General features: G+C 32.4%; 1 non-coding gene across 1 annotated transcript; it reads left to right on the top strand.

Moving 5' to 3' along the window:
• Positions 1–3,288: 3,288 nt before the first annotated feature.
• On the top strand, positions 3,289–3,360 carry TRNAG-UCC (transfer RNA glycine (anticodon UCC)). Its single transcript has one exon. It is a non-coding gene; the product is annotated as a tRNA-Gly (tRNA).
• Positions 3,361–8,402: the final 5,042 nt, after the last annotated feature.

Here is an 8,402-nt window from a genome sequence, read left to right as displayed (position 1 = left end):
GAAAATTTTATATTAGCATACATGGTTATATTGTGAAGCCAATTTGAAAACTTCTGCAAAATATTTTGATCTGATATGCATTACTTTTAATTTAAATTTAAATTACTTGGAATTTCTGACACATTTGTTTGTTTGTTTGTTTTAATTGATGTACATCCAGTGCTGTGCTGGATACGATGCAGCACAAATCGAACGTGATCATTTAGTTTACTGTGCATGTTTTGACAATATTATCAAGTAGATCTGTCTATTTTAATGTTTTTATAAGTTCAAATATGGCTAGTAAAGATTATTGTGCAGTTCAAAATATTCAATATATGCCACAAACCGAAATTTTTAAATATACCATCATCCCAAAAAAGATAAACCCAAACACCCCGGTTTTGAAAATTTTCGAATTTTGACATGACCGCATCACCTAGATGCGGCCACTTTTCTGCGGGCCGCATCTAGGGGCAACGGCCCAATTTTTTTTTTGCTTTGTTTTTTTCTCATGTGACTTTGAACTGAAAACAGGATGGCCACTCTCTCGGAATGCGGCCGTGTCAAAATTCAAAATTTTTCAAAAAAAGAGTGTTTGGGTTTATCTTTTTTTGAACCATGCTATATTTAAAAATTTCGGGCCACGAATGCACATCAGCTTTTTACTTTTGCACAAATTAAGAATTATCTAATATGTTATTGTAAAGAGAAGAATTATATAACCTGTCTGAATTGGAGTGAATCAAACTTTTGAAGTTCATGTCATCAAATTTAACTTTTTGTGTGTGGCTGCCTTTTGGTAAATAATATATATTTTATCAATTATAAAATCGTGTTTTTCGGTTTCATGAGCTTTTACTTACCAAGGTGATAAGCTTGTAAAAAATTAATATTAGGTTACGATAGCGTATAAAGTTATATAAATATATTTTTATACAAAATATATTTCATCATAAATTATTCTTGATTGATTGAACAGATGAAAAAAATAAGAAGAACTGAAGAAGAAAATAACATTTAAACTGATGCTTCATCTAGTGCTAATTATACAGAGATATACTATAACTGGGAAATTCAGGATCTGTTATTGTATCCTAATTAATGTGAGCAAATTTCCTCATTAATTTGTGTTGTTGCCAAATGTGCTTAATGGATCTTTAATTAAGTCGTACAAACCACATGACCAAAATAATAAAAAAGTTCGTCACTGCATATGCAAACGCCAAATGGCAGCTCATTTACAAGAAACTTTACTATTTTTGTGTAAGATATATCCTGTATATGCAAACGCCAAATGGCAGCTCATGTATTGCCGAGTTTGCAAGAAAGATATCAAGCAAATAAAATAATTGCACGTTAACATAATATTAGGTACGTTTGGTGGTTTGGATGCACTCTAAAATAAACTAGAATAATTATTATTCTCAAACTTTGATAGTAAGATAATAAAGCTAACTCAAAGCTATTCGAAATAGTGAAAAAATTGTTTGAATGCACTCTTTGAAATAGAGTTTGGAGGGAATGAATAAAGTAGAGAATTTGAAACTATTCTTACTTTTTATTGGAACCGCATAATAGCGTTATTTTGCATGTTCTGAATAGCAATTAATATTGTTTGGATGACTCTAATTTAGAATGACACTGCTATTTTAAAAATAGCATTATTCTCATACCATCCAAACATACCTAAGAGATCATGCATAGGAGGGGATGCCAAGTTCAACAGGGAACATCCCTGTGTGGAAACAATGAGATCGAGACATCCAGGCATCTAATAATCTGGCTTTGCTCGTATGCTCGTTTTTGGATGGGCCTACTAACCATTGTAAATGTCAGACTACCTGTCAGAATCCCAGAGTAACAACAATTCGCGAATTATTTGCGTTTAATTTATTTTTTTGATGTTTCCATACTGAGCTCTGTTTAAAACGCAAAAAAAACGTATAATACGTTTTATTCATGAATAAAACGCGAGTCACGTATTATTCGCAAGAAAAACGCGAAAAAAATGCCAAATTTATTTATTTTTTGGAAAAAAAAATTGTTTTTTTTTTGTTGTGGTTTTATTGGGAATTTTTCTTTTGCTTACTTATTGTACCGAATCATTTTTGAATTATATCCAAATCACAAATTTTTGAACTCGCCGAACCGAATTCGAACTTTTAATTTGTCACTATACCCTAGACTCTTTTTTTTTTAATACCAAGCAGTGGTTGCCCGGTTTTGCATTAAGAAAATGAAAGAAGAGTACACAGCCTTTAGCAATTATTACAGATCCATAATCCGCTCACTAACCTACCTATACTCTACTTGGTAGAGAGAAAAACCTACACAACAGACCAACAGCTTCACTAAACAAACACAATCAAATAAAATTAAAGACTGTGTAGCTATGTTTGTATTAACCTCTCTGTCTGTTTCTCTATGCCTACACAACAGACCAACAGCTTCACTATGCCCTAGACTCAATTTGTGATATATGGTGGAAGGGTAGGAGAGCCCTGGGTGAAACGGTAAGGCATCATTGAGGGCTCAAATGTCTTATTGCTTCATAATTTAGATTCAATTAATAAAGTAATTACTCAATTTTTGGGTTTTAGATCGAGACCGTCTGATTCGAATATGCGACAATCTATCTTGAAGTGGAGTGCACACATTCCGATCGACGGATTCGAATCCCGAGGTGATCTCGAGCGACGAATTCGAATCAGACGGTTCCGATTCAAAATGAAAAAAATTGGGTTACTTTGGGGGATCCCTATTGCTTAATGCTCCAATCATACCCTAATATCTTTATATTCATTTTCAAAGTTCAAACAAAAGATCTAAACAACTCAACAAGATATCCACTTTAAATTGTGCTTAGAGATCAAATTTTATATTTTTTGAATTTTTTTACTATCAAATAACTGTTTTTAGATGGTTGACAATTTAAAAAAAAATATTGATTTGATACCTAACTTTAAGAAATAGTAATTTTTTTTTTTCAAGAAATATAAAATTTGATCTCTAAACATATTTTAACGTGAATATCATGTTGAGCGATTGAGATCTTTTGTTTGGACTTTAAAATCGAAAATAAAGATATTAATCTATGATTGAAGCATGAAGCAATAGCCAATTGGGCAGTCTTTCCCGCTGACAATAATAAATTAAAAAAAAAAAAAACTAGATTTTCTCATCAATACAGAGTGGTCTTTGTAGAGAGTTTGACAAGGAATGAGCAATATTGCGTTTATATAGATAAGCGGATATAATCTTGGTAAAGTTTAGTATTTGAATCAAATTTATAAAATTTTAATCGAAGCGTCTGTAGTCCAACGGTTAGGATAATTGCCTTCCAAGCAATAGACCCGGGTTCGACTCCCGGCAGACGCATTTCTTTTATATTTTTGTATATTATATTGTTCCGTTGCATCCGCCTCCTGCAGCTTTTTTTTTTTTTTTCCGTCTCTGTTTTTATTAATCCAAATTTTTTTTTTCTTACTAGATATAGAGGAAAGCACCATGATTTGCAGCCTCGAGTCACCGGGTCTTCATTTAAGGCCATGGAGCTAAAAAAAAAAAGCATTCAAACCTGACATTGGCAATTAAAAACTATTTGTACAACAATTTCGATTGTAATATAAATATATTAAATTATACAATTTATATCTGAATGGTCGGTAAGACATTCAATGTAAGTATAATTTAAAATAATTTTGGAAATAAAATTTTACTATCTTATACTATTTTTTCAGATTATTTAAAAAAAATGATCCTATTAGATATACATGCAACATTTGTTTTTGTTTTGGTCTATCTTTCCTGTAAAAATTTAATATGTAGAATATTGAGTAGTTTAAATCCACCAGATCTCATGAAACAAACTAATATAATCTAGACTAATTATATGTTGATATAAATACAAATGTTGTTACATAGTCTAATTCTTGTTTATATACTTTTCTTAACTTTTGCTTAAAGATGGGTCTGATCTGAGTTTCACCTTAGTATTGTTTCTAAGTGATTTTTTTTCATTAACACTCGGTTGTATCATGTTTGATTTGGCTGAGTTAGTCGATTTTTGATCCGAGTCAGATCGATTTCTTCGCTGATTTTATGTTTTTATTTAACACCCGTTAATACTTGATAGTTAGCAGTTGTTAATGTACAGCCACGAAATGGAGCGAAAATAGTCATAAGTCCCTTTATTATATATATTTTTTCATTTGACACTACAATAATATCTTTATTATTTGGGTCCATACAACAATGATGAAGTGATAAAATAAGTTTTCTAGTTGTAATCTTTGTATTATATTATATAATTAGTGGATTATTTGAATGTAATATTTTCTCATAACATAGTTTTTTTTTTAACAAATTATTTATTTTACCAAATTTTCTTATTTTTTTAAGTACAAAATAAGCTTTTGTCAAAACAAAAAAAAATCGAGTTTTCAATCCAATTTGACCGATTCCTACTGATTCATTCAATTCCGATTCAACCGATTCCATCCTGATTCTGACTCCACAATCAAGTGACCGATTCTGATTCCGATTCTAATTTTTAGTACCATAGCTATTTTTTTACTTCGGACGCTTACATAAACATATACATTTACATAAATGTCACCGTATATATGTTGAAACTAAAGAAATACGTCAATAAAACATTGACCCTAAAAAATCAACCAATTAGAAGGATGGAATTCAAATAAATATTTTCTGAAGTAACTTTATTTTTGAGTTCCCCAACAGGTGCATTATGTGCAGTCCACAGGTTCTCAATCACTCACGGAGAAGTTAGAAGATACAGCAGTTCATGGACAACAAAGGGTCATTGTACACTGCAATTTGTATACGGATTTGACAATTTTATATAAAAATAGTGTACAAAATAGGTTTTTTGGAAGCCCGAAATATCTGTGGAATTTCTACACAGATATTTATTAAAGAATCAGTGTAGAAAGCCTTGAGAGAGCTACACAGACATTTATTAGGAATTGTACACGGATTATTGTTTAAATAACAGTGTAGAAATCGTTGAGAGGGCTACAGGGATATTTATTAAAGAACAGTGTAGAAAGGTAGGAATTGTACACGGATGTTGGTTTAAATAACAGTGTAGAAAGCTTGAGAGAGCTACCTGGACATTTAATAAAGAGCCGTGTAGAAAAATAGGAATTGTACACGGATGTTTGTTTAAATAACAATGTAGAAAGCTTGAGAGAGCTACACAGACATTTAATAAAGAGCCGTGTAGAAAGGTAGAAATTGTTAGTGTAATAATCTAGAAGTCAATAATACGATAATTTATCATAAAGCTTTGTTCATGAATTGGATGATTAATATCATTTTGTTGCCTTGAGTATTATTGCATTTATGGATCATTTCGAGTTCATGACTGAAATTGTGAAACTCCATAATATAGATGATATATACTCTTAAAAGGTCACTGACCAAGGTAATTAGCAGGAACACTAATTACCGCTGTAAGGTTAGTATGTGGATTAAATGATGGTCAAGTTTTACAGACCATAGACAAGGAGTTGTCATTTTAATCACATAGATATATGTTCCAGGAACATGATATCTGACAGACCCCGGATGAAACATTATACGGAATTGTGTTCGTGTCATTAATGCTTTCATTCAGTGTTAAGTTCTAAAGTATGAGGTATTCATCTTTCCTACTAAGAAATGTATATGTGTGATTGTTATCAAACGCTGTCGGTAAAATGCAGTTATAACGGTAGCTCTTCGGTATGCATGGCTTAGCTGAGGTAGTGATGGTTTACCAAAAGTACTATTGTCCCTCGTATCTCTATACGAGCTATAGCATCACTGGGCCCCTTGATAGAGTAAGATTATCAGCGCGCGGTATGATTACAAGAGTAATCATATTTGATAATTTGCTCAAGATTAAGAAAAGATTAAGTTTACAAGGATGACACACACCTACCTTGAAACTAATCTGATAGCTATGTGACAAAAGAACTGACACAAGTAAATTGTTTACTGGATCGTGATATTGTACTGTACAGCATCATCTGTGTAATTGGATGGTCATGATGTGTTGCCAGATGCCGCTCATGATTATAGAAGTTAAAACAGTTTTAACTCTATTTACCAACATAACACAGATCCTATTGGGTCACACCATATAGGAGTTAATCGGAGAATCTTATTGTGATTGATTATAAATTGGTTATGATCAATAGTAAGATGGTTATAATTAATTATACGTGTTATAATTAAATTATAAATGTTATGTAAAAATAACAAGCAAAAACATTGGTTAATTTATAAACGTGTGTGACACGTTGTATAAAAGTTAACCGGTTAATTTATAAATGTGCAGGACACGTTGTATAAATAACCGAAACAACAACCGCAAGAAAAATATATATAATTGTTCAGAATAATTATACGAATATTATTTGTATTCGGGCCGAGGGCAGTCGGGTCTTTTCAGATTCGTCCTTATCCGCATGACATGTCATCGATCCTATCCAGATGACACGTCATCGATACCGAAACAAACAACCGCAGAAAAATATATATAATTGTTCAGAATAATTATATGAACATTATTTGTGTTCGGGCCGAGGGCATTCGGGTCTTTTTAGATTCGTGCTTATCCGCATGACGTGTCATCGATCCTATCCAGATAACACGTCATCGATCTTATCCACATGTCATCATCCTTATCCATTCGATGGCATATCTTGTAAATAGGCATATGTTGAGGGGTATTTCGGTCTTTTGCGAACCTCCTCAAAAGCCTATAAATAGAGGGGTGCATGTAGAGAGAAAAACAACTAATTCACTTGTATCGTTTCGTGCAGAATCGAATCGGTATTTTATCTCTTTCTCGGTTTCTCTCCCAAATAGTGTTTCGGTTGAGAAAAGAAAGTTATACGTAGTTGACGTATAATCTTGCGGGTTGTTGTGGAGAATATTTACGGGATCGATGAATAGTGTTTTACCGAATTTAGCGGTATGTCAGTTTTGCTCATTTGATGAAACTGAGTAACTGAAAATCCGTGTTTACGGGTTTTCGTCTTTTTCCCCGTGAATAGTGTTTTTGCAGAATTTCGCGGTTTATAGTATTTCTGGCAAAAGAAATAAACCGCTCTCTGGTTAGTCCTGGTGGATAACCGATAGAGGTATCACACGTGTGATACTCCGAGTCGATTCCTTCCCTGGTGAGGCTCTACTCACTCGGTCTGCATTCCAACTGTGATTTGGAAACAAGGTATAAATATGTTATATTAATCTATTTAATTGGTAAGTAGATTAAAGTTTTAGAAATCAATCATGGAGTAGATCTGTAAAAGGATTAAATTGGGTTTTGATGCCAAAGGAATACTGAAGGTGGACAGCCTTGGAAAGTTTCCTGACATACCCCGTTTAATCCTGAGCTTAAGTTGGCTGTAGAAATTTTTGTTCTACGGTCATTCCGCACCTTAAGCCTAAACGGGTTTTGGTCACAGCACCGCCGAAACCCCAACAGAAATTGTACACATATTTTTGTTTAAATAACAGTGTAGAAAGCCTTCAGAAAGCTACATGGACATTTAATAAAGGACCGTGTAGAAAGGTAGGAATTATACACTACACATTGTTTAAATAACAGTGTAGAAAGCCTTGAGAGAGCTACAGTGATTTATACTTACAAATCCATGTAGAAAGGTTATTGTAGGGTTTTGGTTATATAAAAGGCCTTCTTCCAGCACTGTTTTGATCAATTAATACTCTCTCTCCCTCTCTGTATTGAATGTTGGTCTGATTTTTGCGCACATGGAGGCCGAATTTGAGATCTTTGAAGTGAATTTGTATTTCTCCTCTCTATCTTACTAAGGTTAGTCATATATATATTTCTCTTGAGTATGGCTAATATAACATCAGTGTCATTTCAGTCTATATAACACCAACTCCAAAATCTATCAAATCGAGTTCAAATGGTGAATCCAAACTGTTCAAACCAATTTACTTTATGAGTGATGCATTTACATGCAAACTTTTTTATATTTTTGAGTTATTTTAGTATCAAATCAAGTGGCAAAAAAATTGAAAAATGAATGTATTAAAATTAACTTAAAAACTCACACATTTGACCGCTTGACTTGATATCAAATAAACTCAAAAACTTATAAATTTTACATGTAAACGCACAACTAATGAAGTAGATCGGTTTGAACGGTTTGGATTCACCATTTGAACTCGATTTGATAAACTTTGAAGTTAGTGTTATCTAGACTGAAATGACACTGATGTTATATTAGCCATACTCATTTCTCTTTTCTTTCTCTAATTTTATGTTACTTATTATTGCTTATTTCTCCTCTCTATCTTACTTATTGTTACTTATATATATTTCTCTAATTTCTCTAATTTTCTATTACTTATTATTGTATTTTCATATTGTGCTT

This window comes from Carex rostrata, chromosome 2, assembly GCF_964058835.1.
Source record: "Carex rostrata chromosome 2, lpCarRost1.2, whole genome shotgun sequence".
In the NCBI taxonomy this organism is placed as follows: Eukaryota; Viridiplantae; Streptophyta; class Magnoliopsida; order Poales; family Cyperaceae; genus Carex; species Carex rostrata.
The sequence above is the reverse complement of the archived record's forward strand: the minus strand, read 5'-3'. Positions and strand labels throughout refer to the sequence as shown.